Source organism: Podarcis liolepis (genome assembly GCF_965112155.1).
Source record: "Podarcis liolepis genome assembly, chromosome: 17".
Taxonomy (NCBI): domain Eukaryota; kingdom Metazoa; phylum Chordata; class Lepidosauria; order Squamata; family Lacertidae; genus Podarcis; species Podarcis liolepis.
Genome location: NC_139571.1, coordinates 30,960,974 through 30,977,213, shown reverse-complemented (window position 1 = coordinate 30,977,213; position 16,240 = coordinate 30,960,974). Strand labels below are relative to the sequence as shown.

General features: G+C 43.8%; 1 long non-coding RNA gene across 1 annotated transcript in view; it reads left to right on the top strand.

The window, feature by feature from the left end:
* The first annotated feature begins 448 nt into the window (after positions 1-448).
* The window catches only part of LOC310696297, a 270,070-nt gene continuing 254,278 nt past the window's right edge, over positions 449-16,240 (top strand). The window contains exons 1-2 of the long non-coding RNA XR_014520536.1: positions 449-619; positions 717-801. This is a non-coding gene — a long non-coding RNA (uncharacterized lncRNA). The remainder of the gene's footprint in view (positions 620-716; positions 802-16,240) is intronic.

The following is a 16,240-nucleotide window of genomic DNA, read 5'->3' as shown; positions in this document are numbered from 1 at the left end:
AATGCCTGGGTTCTTGATAATTCCCATCATACCAGGGCCTCCCGCCCTCAGATGGATTCTCATAACTCGACCTTGTGCCTGGAATCCCAATTAACTCTCCATTCTTCCCTCGGAGCTCAGTTATTGACACTTTGGCATGTGCTCAGGGGTAAACCTGACCCTGCCTCAACAATATGTCTCAGATCCCGATCTCGCAAAGGCTGCTCACAGCTTGACAAACAGCGATGTGCACATTCCCGCAAGATCAAAATCCAAATAATTATGTAGCAAAGCACTGCCAAGTGGAACAGCACACAACGGTTGTTGGGAGATGCCAGAATGGTACTCTTTTTGCTTTGGTTTCAGGGCAAGCGTGGCTTGGCCCTTGCCCCTTTATTGATGATAATATAATTCTCTGGATTTAGTTGCTAACACTTTCTTTTCCGCTTGGCAGAGAGCAAACGTTTGCTGAACCCAAACTGAGCATGAATTCCATTCTAAGCTAATCCCGCTGCTCAATTTGGAAGTGTTCCCGAAACAACACACTCCTCCGCTAACATTTCATGCCAAACGAGAACTTGCCTTCCAATGGCATCACCAGCTTCTTCTTCTTTTCCTTTATTCCATTTAACGGGACAAGGTAAATATTGGGCTTTACTTACAGATTGCCAACATTTTGCTATGGATGTGTATGGAAAACAAAGGATCTAAACAGATTCCTATTGCTTCTCTCCCAGCACTGTTTTCTCCAGGTTTCCCAGGAAAAGGAAACCTATTTTCATCGGATAAATGTTGGCGGGTATGGAGTTATGTGACCCACAAGTCAAGGAGATAAGTAACTATACAACCTTTAGAAGACATCTGAAGGCAGCCCTGTACAGTTGTACCTGGGATCTCAAAAAGGCTTAGTAGCCAAACAAATCAGCTCTCAAACACCCCAAACCAGGAAGTAGGTTTTATGGAAACTGAACTTCCAACGCGGCTCCCACGGCTTCCGATTGAGTGCAGGAAGCTCCTGCAGCCAATCAGAAGCTGTGCCTTGGTTTTTGAACGGTTCTTGGAGTTGGACTCCTGGAATGGATTAAGTTCGAGATCCAAGGTACAACTGTATAGGGAAGTTTTTAAAGAAATGTTTAATGTTTTATTATTTTTTTATATATGTTGGAAGCTGCCCAGAGTGGCTGGAGCAACCCAGTCAGATGAGTGGGGTATAAATAAGAAAATTATTATTATGGAATAGAGCATGCCTATTTTCATTGGACAAATGTTAGAGGGTATACAGTCCTACCCCCACTCATCAGGCAAGAAGCCCTGAGTAGATATGGTGAGGATGGTTAGTAGCATAAACACAGCTGAAGTTTAAGGTTTATAACTATGTAAGAAAAGACAAGTATGTGTGTGTGTGTGTGTGTGTGTGTGTATGATTGAAATCTCAATTTACTCTACGAGATGTACTATATATATGTAATGTATTGTAAGACTATTAATAAAGCTTGTTACATTGAAAAAAAGAAGAAAAAGGATGGCACCCTAAGTCTGTAGTATAGTCTGTGAGGAAAAACAATAAGGCCATATCTATATATTTTGCTAAATCAAAGTGGTACTCTGAATATTCAGCCCTTTTCTAGTCTTATTAATAATAATAATAATTTTATTTATCTGAATGCACGTGAAGCCCATTCTTCACCATGGAATCTCATTGCAGGTTCCATATAGTTTTTTAAAAATAAATATGCTGCAGAAGAAAAGTTTGGATTTGATATCCCGCTTTATCACTACCCTAAGGAGTCTCAAAGCAGCTAACAATCTCCTTTCCTTTTCCTCCCCACAACAAACACTCCGTGATGTGAGTGAGGCTGAGTGCTCTTAACCACTACACCACACTGGCTCCTACACTGCATAGTTCATAGCAACCACAAAACCATCAGTCGGACTGGGGATGGGAGACATGTGGCCTTCAAAATGTTGCTGGACTCCAGCTTTCATAGGAACATAGGAAGTTGCTTTATATTGAGCCAAGCCATTGGGTCCATGTAGCTCAGTATTGTCTACACTGATTGGCAGCACCTCTCTAGTGTACCTGATCAGGTCCTCTCCCATCTCTACCTGGAATTGCCAAGGACTGAACCTAGAACCTCTGCATGCAAAGCATATAAATATATCATCATAAATATATCATCATCCACCACTGGGCTACTGGGCTTCTCCCATCAGTCCCAGTCAGCATGGCCAATAGTCAATGAAGATGGGGGTTGTAGTCCATTAGCATCTGGTTCCCCATCTCCGCGGGTTCCCCATCTCCAAATTAGACCATATCAAATGGTGCATTATGATGTTTGGATACAGTGCTTTTTTAAAGAGGTACTCTCATTTTCCTACTCATATTGAAATACTGCCCTTCAATGAGGCCAAACTTAGATTCACATAATGTTTAAGGGTATGTGTATCCCTTTGTCCCCCCAGGGGGGAAAAAAAACACTGGTTGGATGTCTTCCACAGTGTAGATTGTACACAGTAACTAGTCTGTCACATACATGCAATTGCAAACTTTCGCAGCCTGGTTTTTTCCCATCACATGGCAAAATGTTAGGTTGCTGAGCATTCCCAAAATGAGTTCGCCAACGTTCCTCCCGTGATTCTCAACAATCCCACAAATTCTGACACCAATTCTACACCAATATAATATATTCCCGACTTCTGTTTTAAATCTGCTAAGATGGTTCTTCAGATTTCAGAAGTACAACTTAAGAGTGTTATCTGCTTCCCTCTCTCCCTCCCCTTCCCAACTGCTTCCTTCATCTGATTTGTTTAGTGGAGCTTGGGAAAATTTGCTTCACAACATGCTCTTTTTCTTCTCTCTCTGTGTGTGTGTGTGTTTCACAAAAGCGGTAAGCCAAGCTGGTGCATCAAGGGGAGTTTTAACTCTTTAGGGGTACCAGGTTTATATCCCCATCCTCTCCTCCTAAGTAAACATGCAGTCGGCAGCGGCAGCCTTAAAGGATTAATTAGAATCCATGGAGGAAAAGAAGGAAAAGGATAATAAGACTTCCCTTGCCTTAGATAAAACCATCAGCGGTTTGTGAATTGGGAGTCAAGAATTGCTGTTGAACATGCAGTTGGTTGCCAGTAAGAGAGAAAACGTTATAATCTAAAAAACTGTCTTATATTTTTAACCCTTCATTTTAAAATACAAACTTCACTGCTGCTTTGTCTTAAAGAAGGAATATATAGTCATGTATCATTATGCATATACACCGCACAGAAATATAAAGTGAATCAAATCAAATCTAGATCAAGTTGAGCCCCTGCATTATTCTTACATATCATGATAAATGTGGTATTTAAACCAGTTTGGGGTTTTGTGCAAGCAAATGAAGTAAATAAATATTGTTGTGGTTGCATGGCGGTGGTGCATGCATACCAACAGCCGCTCTCTCAGCATTCTGTCACATTCTTGTGTGGCCAAGAGATAATACCCAAGGCAAGACCCACTCCAGTGGTGTTCCTGATTGCAGACCTATACTTCCTTCCACAAAAGGGAGTTACTGTTGTTCACTTCTACAGGAAACATAAAAGTGCTGCGCTTGGGGATAGCATTGAAGGGAATTGTTGTTGTTTTTTAATTTATTGAAAATGCTGACCTTTTGCCTTTCTGAAATACGATCCACAAGGTAACTAACGCACAACACAATCTGATTAAAAGCAACCCTCAAACTTAAAAAACCTCACACTGAATTCTAAGCACCGCAATAACCCTGCAACAAAACATGTCTCTCCTGTATCGGTCTCTGCCGCCACAACAGGCACTGCAACCTTCCAACTGTTCGACTTCACCCCAAAGTTGCACTCCTCCATTGTCTCCTGAGACAGACAGATGCAAGCAACAATAACTCTAAAACTTCCTGTTATTAAAAAAACTTTTAAAATATCTTTTAACCTGGCATTCAAATGGGTGTAAGGGGAGGGGCCTCTATTGGGGGACAGGTCATGTTCCTTCTGGGGTAGTTTGTTCAACTTTGGTCCCCACCCTGCACTCAGCTCTCACTTGTGGCTCCTGGAAGTTGTCAGCATACGACAGGGGCCACACCCTGGGGAAAGGCTTCGACTCGCTGGCTAAACCCGGTGATGGTAGCCAATGAGTGCCAAATCCTTGGTGAGTTAGGGACTTCCCCTGCATGTGAAGATAAATGCCAGTAGATTGAGTGGATGAGACCAATAGCGGGTCCAACGGTCACGAAGGCAGTTTCTGCCCGTGCTGTAGAGGGAAATGAGGGGCAGATGGGGCTTGGCAACCTAGGAAGGTAGCCCATCTAGGAGAAGGAAAACTCTTATCCTAAACCTCTGCTACCTTGTGGCCATACTCATCCGTGAGAAACACTTCATGAGTAAACCCTGAGGAACAATCCATTTTTTGAAGGACATCGTCTGGAGTAGAAAATGCTAAGGAGTAAACCCTACACAAATCTAGTGTGGAGTCCCTAAGATAGTTGGATGGTGGCTTGTATGCCTCCTTCCAGCAACTCCTGCAGCCAAGATGGTGCCAAATGTACTGCTCTGCTTTCCTTTGGATGACATCAGTGAAGTCCTAAGTCCGTGACATTGCCCCTCCCCTTTATTCCATAATCAATACTCCTCAGGAGCACCCACTCTTCTCCCTATTAACTTCTCCCTTTGTGCATAGCCACCTGCAGAAGTAAGCAGTCTCTCCTGCTGGGCTGCCTCCATTAACCCTACCTTTAACCGTTACAAAAAAGCTCCTGTTTGCTGTGAGCTACTAGCATATGCATCTGATTAAAGAGGCTGCAGTCTCCCTAAGCAGCTTTGCTGGCACCCGATCTTGGAGCTGTTGGAACATGATTGTTTGGCCATGAATCAGCCACATGGTGTAAACTGAGGCTGAAGCAGCCAACGCTAGCAAGCGTTGAAATCTGGAAAGAGCACTCTGCAATTTCATCTGTGTTCTACTAACCCATTTTTCATGATGCAATACCACTGGCTTCGGTCAAATGACATAGAGGGAAAATGAAGCCCTGTTACACGTGGGATGGATCCGTTCCCCGTCTCGTCTCACACTGTCACATTAACGAACAAATTTGGCTAACAAGCCCCTTATTGTGGTTTTGGCATACACACAAAATTACACTTGTTTGCTTCAACATTAATTAATGCAGAACAATTGTCACTCTGATGCATCATTAACATGAAACAGAATTTCCCACTTGGTTTCAAATTGGGTGTTGTGGAAAAGCTGGGAGAATCTTATGAGGCAGCTGGGTTAAGTTGGACTTGGTGCAATAAATGCCCTAACTCTGATGGAGTGGTGCACATTGCTAAACACAGGGTATTTGCTGAGTGCTTGGGGAATGGTTCCACATATTTGATTTTTTGCCACCGGAATGGATGCCATGCAAAGCAGTATAAACGCTGAATATACATCATAAGTGACCATTCTGGCCTGGAGGTAACCCAAAGAGGCCATTTGGTATAACCATTCATTTGGTTCTTGGTGTATCTCCTTTACCAAAGGTGTCATGGGCTTTGAAGGCAGGACGAAAGGGAGAAACGTGCTAAGAGGAAGGCATGCATGCCAAACCCTCACCATGATCAACTCCCACCAGGAAACCAATGTCCCCACTGTGGAAGGATGTGTGGATCCAGAACTGTCTCCACAGTCACTTACGGACTCACTGTTAAAACCATGTTTATGGAAGACAATCTTACTTGGCCAAGAGTGATCACCAAAGAAGAAGAAAGAAGTATCTCTTGAAGTTTGCCCGTGTTGCAACTTGCTTTGATGACTTGATTTGAACACATAAAGCTACTTGCTAAACGCATACAGATACGTATTTTTTTCACTGTGTGTCTCCTCCAAGCAAGGTGCAGAGGTTGACCACACAAGAATGGGTTTTTCCCCATTGGTGGATCTCCTATTTGTGGACTGCTTTCCCCAAGGAAACTTGTCTGACACCATAGGAAAATAAGAAGAGCCTCCTGGATCAGGCCAATGACTCATCTGGTCCAACATCCACTTCTCACATTGGACAACCAGATGCCTATGGGAAACCTGGAAGCAGGACCAGAGCACAAGAGCAACTCTCCCCGCTCCTGGGGCTTCCAGCAACTGGCATTCAGGGGTATATTGCCTCCAACTTTGGAGGTACATGTGTTGGTGCTGACCTTTAAAGCCCTAAACGGCCTCGGTCCAGTATACCTGAAGGAGCGTCTCCACCTCCATCGTTCTACCCGGACACTGAGGTCCAGCACCGAGGGCCTTCTGGCGGTTCCCTCACTGCGAGAAGCCAAGTTACAGGGAACCAGGCAGAGGGCCTTCTCGGTAGTGGCGCCCTCCTTGTGGAACGCCCTCCCACCAGATGTCAAAGAGAACAACAACTACCAGACTTATAGAAGACATCTGAAGGCAGTCCTGTTTAGGGAAGCTTTTAATGTTTGATGTATCATAGTATTTTAATATTCTTTTGGAAGCCGCCCAGAGTGGCTGGGGAAACCCAGCCAGATGGGCGGGGTATAAATAATAAATTATTATTATTATTATTATTAGTAGTAGTAGTAGTAGTAGTAGTATTACAGTCAGAGACCAGCTTGAGAAACACAAATGGAACTACAATCCCAATAGCAAAACAAACATTTAAAACAATATACAACAATGGATTTTAAGTTTAAAAGTGTGATAGGCGTATAAACAGACAAGAACTTTAAGATAGACAACCTTAGAGAAAGGACCCAGAGTCGCCCGTGGATCCGAGTTTGGGAATTTTCTTAACAAACTAGATTGAATCGGGAGATGGTCTGCACCTACAGATCTGTGCGCAGAATCTGGCGACAATCCGGGTCGTCTTGTGGTCTTTGCCTAACAGGAGAAGATCGAATTTTTGCTTTATTGGGAGGTCAGCAAGCCTCACCAGCAGGGGTTCATTGTTTTCTTTACGTGCCTCATCGTAAAAGGGACATCTAAAAAATATGTGTTCAGGGCTTCCTATATCCCCCCAATGGACAGGCGCAAATTCTCTGGTCTGCGAGGGCAGAGCCGAGCTTCTGGCAAGTGTAAAAGCCCTTCTTGCATTTTTGGATACAAGAAAAAAGAGATATGCTGCTGGAGCAGCTATATATCTTTCGATTTCAACAATTTTGTAGTCGGGGCACCTTAAGCAGTCCTGTTGAACTGTGGAGGTAGAACATAACTTTATCATCCATGAATTTGGCTAATTCTCTTTTTAAGTAACCAGTGACCATCATTAGGTAAAGGGTAAAGGGACCCCTGGCCATTAGGTCCAGTTGTGACTGACTCTGGGGTTGTGGAGCTCATCTCGCTTTATTAGCTGAGGGAGCCAGCGTACAGCTTCTGGGTCATGTGGCCAGCATGACTAAGCCACTTCTGATGAACCAGAGCAGTGCATGGAAACGCCATTTACCTTCCTGCCGGAGCGGTACCTATTTATCTACTTGCACTTTGACGTGCTTTCAAACTGCTAGGTTGGCAGGAGTAGGGACTGAGCAATGGGGGCTCACCCCTTCGCGGGGATTCGAACCGCCAACCATCTGATCGGCAAGTCCTAGGCTCTGTGGTTTAACCCACAGCGCCACCTGCGTCCCTAGTAACCATCATTACTTCTTGCAGAAACAAATTCCATAGTTTAACCATGTGCTGGGTGAAGTACCTTTTTTCTTAATCTTTCAGCATTCAGCTTCATTCAACATCCACAAGTTCTAATATTATGTGATGAGAGAGAGAGAGAGAGAAATAATTTTATACACTTCCCATTATGTCCCTTCTTACTTGCCTTTTCTTTAAACTAAAAAGCGCTAAGTGTTGCAAGCTTTCTTCACCCAAGTAAGACATTACTGTTCACCAAGCAGCTGTTAGTTAAATTTGGGATAATTTTGACCTTCGCCATGGTCTTCATCTTTTAGTGGAGTGGGATAAGATTTGTACTTTTTAGGAAAGATCAATGTCAGGGAACTGACATCGGAGCTAGAGGCGGAGGGAAGGCTCTCAAATGATGCTGGAGAAGGGCCCAGCAGGGAGAGAGGCAGCTCCGCAGATGGGGAAGCAAATCAGCGCAACACCAGGGATATAGAGGGGCTGATGGGGGAATCGGCGAGAGGGCTCCAGGACTCTTCACCGGACACCAGCGGGGAGAGCACGGGTCCTCCGCTACCCATGGCCACCCTGTGCAGAAGACTTCCGCACAGAGAGAGTAGGAGGAGACTGGGTGTCAAACAACTTTTATGTTGGAAAAGATTTAAGAAACGCCCACTGACGGATTCTGCTAGCGACTGAGGCAGCCACGAAGTGAAGGGCTGCCCAGACTGAAAGGTTTAGCAAGGCAACAAAGCCTGGAGAGGCGGCAACTTACGCACGAGCAACCCATACACATTACAATCAGAAATCAGGAAGACCAAGTATTTTTAAAAGACTGGAATAATTTTCTAATATATTTGGAGAGATCGCTGTAAACAGTGGAAATCATTGGCAGGAATACAATGACACTTGTAATGTATCATGGATTTTGGATACTATGATTATATAACAGATAGATTACAGTAAAAGATGCAGGAATAAAATTTAAATTGGAACCCATGGAAGGAAGGAAGGAGGTCTCAGGGTTTGAAAGAACCCTTTTTTAATGTGTGAAAATGTTATGTTTATGTATAACTTTTATGTTAAACTAATAAAATTTTATTTTATTTAAAAAAAGGATTTGTACTTTTTATAGTATTGTTGGACAAGCACTTTTAATAACTTTGTTTCACTCCCCCCCCCCCTTTTCGTTGTCTGGTTTTGAACTGATTTTACCTGTTTTTGCATTTATGCAGTTAAATCACTCTGAGACGTATTTTTGTATACAGCAATAAATACATGCAATAAATAAATAAAAATCAAGGCATACAATCGCAGGAAGGAAGTGGGGAAAATAGTATGGGGTATTTTATGAGAGTTAAGATTACAGTAGACACCAGGAGTTTAGCCATACAAAAGCAACAAAGCAGGCTTATAGTATTGAAAATGAGAGGCTCTTGATCTGCGTATTGTATGGTCAGTAGACTCAGCCAGAAATTGCTTAACTCCAGGCATCCCCAACCTTCAGCCCTCCAGATGTTTTGGCCTACAACTCCCATGATCCCTAGCTAACAGGACCAGTGGTCAGGGATGATGGGAATTGTAAACCAAAACATCTGGAGGGCCGAAGGTTGGGGATGCCTGCTCTACTCCCTCACTGTTAACTATAACTTATGTGAAATAGCCAGCTCTCAGCATTCTGCCGTGGTCTAGTTTCCCAAACTTGGGTCTCCAGCTGTTTTTGGACTACAACTCCCATCATCCCTAGCTAGCAGGGCCAGTGGTCACGGACGATGGGAATTGTAGTCCAAAAACAGCTGGAGACCCAAGTTTGGGAAACCTTGGTCTACAAGAAGAACTTGGAATGGGGTTATGCAGATAGAAGCAGTCTTGATTTTCAGTGGCTGGAGTCAACAGGAACATGGACCATAGATCAACTATTTACAACATTCAAAAGAATAATCAATGATAAGCTGCTGCCATTCACTCCTACAGAAGAGACAGGTAAAGTACTGTGCTTGGTGAGACTATCTGAATGAAGGCAGCATCTGCCCCTTGCTCCCAACACTATGAGGTGTGTTTGTCTGAGTCATCTTCTCTCCAGTCCAGTCGTAAGATGCAGCCCACCAAGGGCTTATCAAAATTAATGGAAGGAGCTGGCATTGGTGGATTTCACCCTCTGTTTCTTTCCTTAATGCTAGAGTATTGCACGATTATTTTACCTCTGACATTTCCACCGCTGGGGGTGGGGGATCACGAAGAGTTCATTACAGTAATTATCACTCAAGTGATGGGGAAAACCGTGATTATGCAACTTATAAAAATGCAGAGAGGGGAGCTGCTCTGATTATGACTGATTACTTTTGCTAACAAGCTCTGGCACTAATCAGAACAGGCTGACTAGGATAATAAGAACCTTGGTGGAAACCTAATCTGGATATCACCTACAAGAGATCAGACAGTGCTGCTTGGAGACGTAATCTCTTCCTGTGCTGAAACATTCTTTTAATGTATCATGCTTTACAAACCAACCAACCACCCTCTCCATTCTCATGAATAGTTACCGTATTTTTCGCTCTATAAGACGCACCAGACCACAAGACGCACCTAGTTTTTGGAGGAGGAAAACAAGAAAAAAAATATTGTGAATCCCAGAAGCCAGAACAGCAAGAGGGATCGCTGCGCAGTGAAAGCAGCAATCCCTCTTGCTGTTCTGGCTTCTGGGATAGCTGCGCAGCCTGCATTCGCTCCATAAGACATTTCCGCTTACTTTTTAGGAGGGAAAAAGTGAGTCTTATAGAGCAAAAAATATGGTATATTGAAAAATGACAATGAAGAACAAAAATGTAGCTATTTAACATCAGGGTTCAGTGGCATAGTGTGTGGGGGGGGACACAGGGGTGCTTTCCCCGGGTGCAAATTGCTAGGGAAACAAAATTTCAACATGTGGTGTCTGAATACAGTGGAACCTCGGGTTACAAACACTTTGGGTTACAAACACCTCGGGTTACAGACTCCGCTAACCCGGAAGTAGTACCTTGGGTTAAGAACTTTACCTCAGGATGAGAAAAGAAATTGTGTGAGGCGTGGCAGCAGCAGGAGGCCCCATTAGCTAAAGTGGTACCTCAGGTTAAGAATGGTTTCAGGTTAAGAACGGACCTCCAGAACGAATTAAGTTCTTAACCCGAGGTACCACTGTACAGCTGTGTGCTTCCATTGCTGGTCTCCATTGAAAACAGCTTCTCCAATGCAAACCAGTAAGTGACCTCTCCAGACAATGTAACAACTTAACTTTTCTTTTCTTTTCTTTTCTTTTCTTTTCTTTTCTTTTCTTTTCTTTTCTTTTCTTTTCTTTTCTTTTCTTTTCTCTGCAGCTGCGATGCCATTTGCCATTTCCCTCCCTCCCCCCCACCTGCACAGCCCTGGGTGCTGGCAAACCACACTACGCCACTGCCTGGGTTTCCATGGGAAGTCAATTTCAGCAACATTGGGATTCTTCTACTCAATTGTGTAGTTGCGGCCAAAGGAGAATCTCTTCTGTTACCAGGCGGCATTTTGCAAAATGCTGACACTTTGTGGACTGAGGATGTCATGCAGGACAGCGGAGCATTGCCTCTGAACCAATGATCAAAAGAGAAAGAAGATTCAGACTGCAAGCTCATGTTATGTAAATTGGGTTTGCACTCATATTGCACTACAGGTTACTGCAGGCATGACTTTGGAATGTGATCCTGCCTGCCAGGATCAGAACTGGCACATAGTTATCCACTCCATCCTGTTAGCAAAGGAAAATGCCTTGCTTCCAGATTTGATAGTACAACCTTTAGACAAAGCTCTAGAGCAGGCTTACACGAAATCTTTAAACCACTGTCAAACCAATGTATGCTTATTTGGAAATAAGTCCCATTAAATTCAGAGGAACTTACTTTTTAGAAGATGCACGTAGGATCAGGTCTACCATCTAAGGAAGGCACGTTGGGGCTTCCATTCTAAAGCGTGTGTGTTTTGACTTTAGTCTTGCACGTTCTACTTTTTAAATTTTATCTCTGTGAAATACTTATGTCCTAAATGTACAAAATAAGAGAGGGCATATCAAAGTCTTTTAATGGAGAAGATAGAACTAGACTGTACCATATACGGTATTTCCAAGAATGTCCTCTTGATTAAGAACATGGAATAGGAACTTAGAAATCTACCTGGGATTCTTGGTGAGAATTCAGCAGTTACGTAGTCCTCGAGAACTGGACAGTGAGTGGTCTACCATTGAACCAAGTTCTACCTTCTGCTTTCCCCTGAGCTAATTATGTTGAAGGGTTGAAGGAAATCGGCCCTGAGTGCTCACTAGAAGGACAGATCCTGAAGCTGAGGCTCCAATACTTTGGTCACCTCATGAGAAGAGAAGACTCCCTGGAAAAGACCCTGATGTTGGGAAAGATGGAGGGCACAAGGCGAAAGGGGTGACAGAGGACAAGGTGGTTGGACAGTGTTCTTGAAGCTACCTACATGAGTTTGACCAAGCTCCGGGAGGCAGTGGAAGACAGGAGTGCCTGGTGTGCTCTGGTTCATGGGGTCACGAAGAGTCGGACACCACTAAATGACTAAACAACAACAAGGAATGTTGGGAACAGGGTTCTATGAAGTAGGGAACACAAGCGAAGAACTGTCAGCACCTTCACAACACTAAGGCTATAAGTGTCCTGTTGGATCAGACCAACTGGTCTATCTAATTCATCAACCACCTCCCAGTGACCAACCAGATGTTGACAGTATGTTCACAAACAGGGCCCATAGGAAATACCCTTCTTCCATTGACGTCCCCTCAGTGATATGTTGCTTCTGAATATTCTAGCTAGTCATAAGGACGGATTGCAGATGATCTGGCGGGGAATCATGTCAGATCAGAGCCACTTTGAATTTGTAGCACACACAGACGCCTTTGATTACATTTTGTTTTTCTGATTTGCTCACAGAAGACCTCCAGGCAATGTGGGCCCTAGCTTGCAAATACATATATGTGTGAAACGGCACACTGTAATGGCTGCTTGTTCTGACAACGGTTTTATTCATTTGTTTCTTTGTGTTCCTAGCTATTGAAGCATAAGCTCATCTGCAGTACTTTGGTTTTTGTTCTCTTGAAAGCATAGGACAAATGCTGCTGTTGTATATTCTCTGCACACCTACCTGTTCGTAACATTCAGGCCGAAGGGGGAGATATTGATTTCTCTTCTCGTCTCACTACAACTATTGTGATGGATTACTCAGGCTCTCAAACTCCCTGTTGCAGGTTAGGGGTTCTTCTTTGCCCATAGTTTTTTGTTTTTTTAAAAAAATATCTTCTTAGGCAACTTTCTTTATTCTGACATTAGGGAGGGAATATGTCAGTCAGCTCTGCACCTCAAAGAAGTTTTCAGCATAGATTCCCGCTGTGGCTGCTGCAAAACCATTAGTGAAGGCAACAGCTCAAATGGACAGGACTTCAGTAGGAGACTTGCTGTACAGAGGCAGCTGCCGCCACCTTCAGGCCTAAATCTCAGACGTCACTAATTATATTTTGGAAGTGTGATGGGGGTGATGGCTCTGTGTTTGCTGCACAACGGCGCAACGGATTAGAATGCATGCAAGAAAATGGATGCATAAATCAAAATTAGCGCCTTGGGGCCTATGGCAACCATTGTACCCAGAAACCAACAGGAAGTCAGGTGTTGGTGCAGGAGCAAGTCTGCCAAGCATGTAGTTCAGCAAGCCAAAGTTGATCACAACTCACAAGCCGTGTTTGATGAGGGACTCCCTTGTCTGCTGTTTTTCATGCCTGCCTATAACTATAAAACAGGGGTGGATTCAACCAGAAGATGAGTCGCAAGTCTTTCAGGCCTGAGTTGGAACCAAGTCAGCTGAGATCTGCTCCATTTAGCTAAAGCTTCTAGTCTGGGAATGTCCTGATGGGCACAACTGCAAGCTGTATATGTGCGCTTACTCTTTTTGAGACACACATGTGCTCTTCTTCCTCAGATCGGACTCAGGGGAAACTTGTTTTTATGATTTCAGCAGAATCCGCACATGTATCTTTACAGGAAGGAAGGCAGCAAAATGACATAACTCCTGCACCCATTCCTGTTCGATGGTACTTCAATACACCACCAAAGTTATAATGTCCTATCATAAAAATGATTCTGACATAGTTTGCCTCCTCCTCTTATGTAATTTTATGTATATGTGTGCACCACCCCCAGAATGAGAGAGAACTGGAAAGGACTTTGAAGATAATCTAGTCCAGATGTGGGAGATTTTGGCCTTCCAGACGTTGCTGGACTGCAATGCCTATCGGCGACAGCAAGCATGGCCAATGGACAGCAATGAGGGGAGATAGCAACAACTGGAGGACCAAAGGTTCCCCACAAACTGATCTAGTCCAATTCCCTGCCAGTGCAGAAAATCCCACATTTTCAAAATCCGTATTTCCAGCTGGAACTCACAGGACCTGAGTTCTGGCAACTCTCAGGTGGGTTCCACTGCCCATTATAAGAGAACAAGGTGAGTTCCTGGTGAGTTCTGACACCTCTTTTTCTAGAAAAATACTAGTGTTTTATGATTCTATTCTTCTTTTAAATGTGCAAGATGGTTCTTCCTTCCTTCCTTCCTTCCTTCCTTCCTTCCTTCCTTCCTTCCTTCCCTGGGTGTATTCAAAACTGGGACCACCCCTTTCCTATCTGAACTAGTGCAGTCGAAGAATTAATTTACCATAGGATCTGTGATTTGTATATGTTGGTCAATGACTATTAAGTGGTTCAGAATATTGTAGATGCATTGTGCTGTAATATACTTGGCAGCCACTCTGACCTAAGAGATGGCATTACTTATTAGTAACAGAGAGAGCAATCAAGAAATTGAATTTTTCAGCTCTATCCCCAATGAACTCAAGGAACCGGCAGTCCGGCTGGAAAAACACCCATATACTAAGAGAACCATTTATTTTAGAAACTACATTTATTCCATAGCAGATGGTATGCTTTTGTTTAATAATGTGGTAGCAGCCGCAAGGCATGTTGCCTTGTTCTGTATTCTATAGTCATTACACCCATGATGTAGAAATACGGGCGCCCAGGGCAACGTAACCAAATCTATAATTAGGCGCCTAAATATAGACAAATCTCCCCTCCACCTTTAATCACATTGATTAGGAAATGCCGACCTCTGCATTTGCTCAGAAACACATAAAAATAGCTTTTCTAAGACGAATAGTTGTCCTCCAGGCATGTTTGGAATAGGTAATGTTTGGAATGCTGTAATCTAAGCACTCTCTGCCCGTGCTTGGTTGCTTGCTACCTGTTCAGCACACATATGAATAAACAGACTATTGCAAAGACACTATTGCAATATTCAGCAATCTGTCCTTCAAGGAAACTGGCCACCTGAAATGGATTGGTGGATTGATTGAATGCATTTATATCCCACCTAACCCTAAAAGACCGCCCATGGAATTTTCAGTGGCTCCGAGAAGTGTGAAATACAGTTCACACCAGCTTTCGTAGTTATATCATTTATTCCTGCATTGCAGGGGCTGAACTAAATGGCCCTCTGGGTCACTTCCAGCTCTACAATTCTATGATTCTATGTCATGATTTGTACCTACAATAGCTGGGAAACAAATAGTATGATGTTCTAAGACATAATAATAATAATAATAATAATAATAATAATAATAATAATAATAATTTATTTATACCCTGCCCATCTGCATGGCTTCCCCAGCGACTCTGGGCGGTTTCCAACAAAATATTAAAATACACTAATGAATCAAACATTAAAAGCTTCCCTAAACAGGGCTGCCTTCAGATGTCTTCTAAAAGTCTGGTAGTTGTTTTTCTCTTTGACATCTGGTGGGAGGGCGTTCCACAGGGCAGGTGCCACTACCGAGAAGGCCCTCTGTCTGGTTCCCTGTAACTTGGCTTCTTGCAGTGAGGGAACCGCCAGAAGGACCTCAGTGTCCGGGTAGAACGATGGGGGTGGAGATGCTCCTTCATGTCCAACGCGTCGATTGCAGCAGGTAGATCCTGCGATGTATTCTGGTCGATTGTCAACCGCCCTCCGCTGGGAGGGGCTGTTTTGATCCTGCACATGCCCACCCCTGCCCCACTGGTGCGCACCCACCCTACACCCACCCCTGCCATGTCAGGGAAAGCAGGTGGCGTCAGGGGAAGCAGGCGGTGTGCCCTCCTTCCCTGCGCCCATCTCTGCCCCCTCGGGGGAAGCAGCCAGCGCCCACCCACCCTGCACCCATCCCTGGGTGGTAGATCACTGCCAGTTTTCATACTGGATCGTGGATCACAGTCAACTTCCAGTTGGACATGCCTGTTCTAAGATAAGCCAATTGTATTGTTCTTCCTGCATGAAGAATTATTTGTAATTGAAAGTTCTTCCAATTATTTCTAATTGAAAGCCTAGCAGATTGTCACATTTGGCCAATGAATGGAATATGAATTTCTTATATTCAATCCACAAGATAACTGTTCTTGCACCTAGCACATACCTTATTCAGTTTTTATTTATCTAGGCTGATAGCCAGCGCTATACTTTGGGTTTGTTTTATCTCCTTTGCTATCACAACTTGTGAGAGAGAAACCTCACTGCTTGTCTCTCCATAGACTGTAATACCAAATGACCAAAAGTGCCGAGGTACCCTGA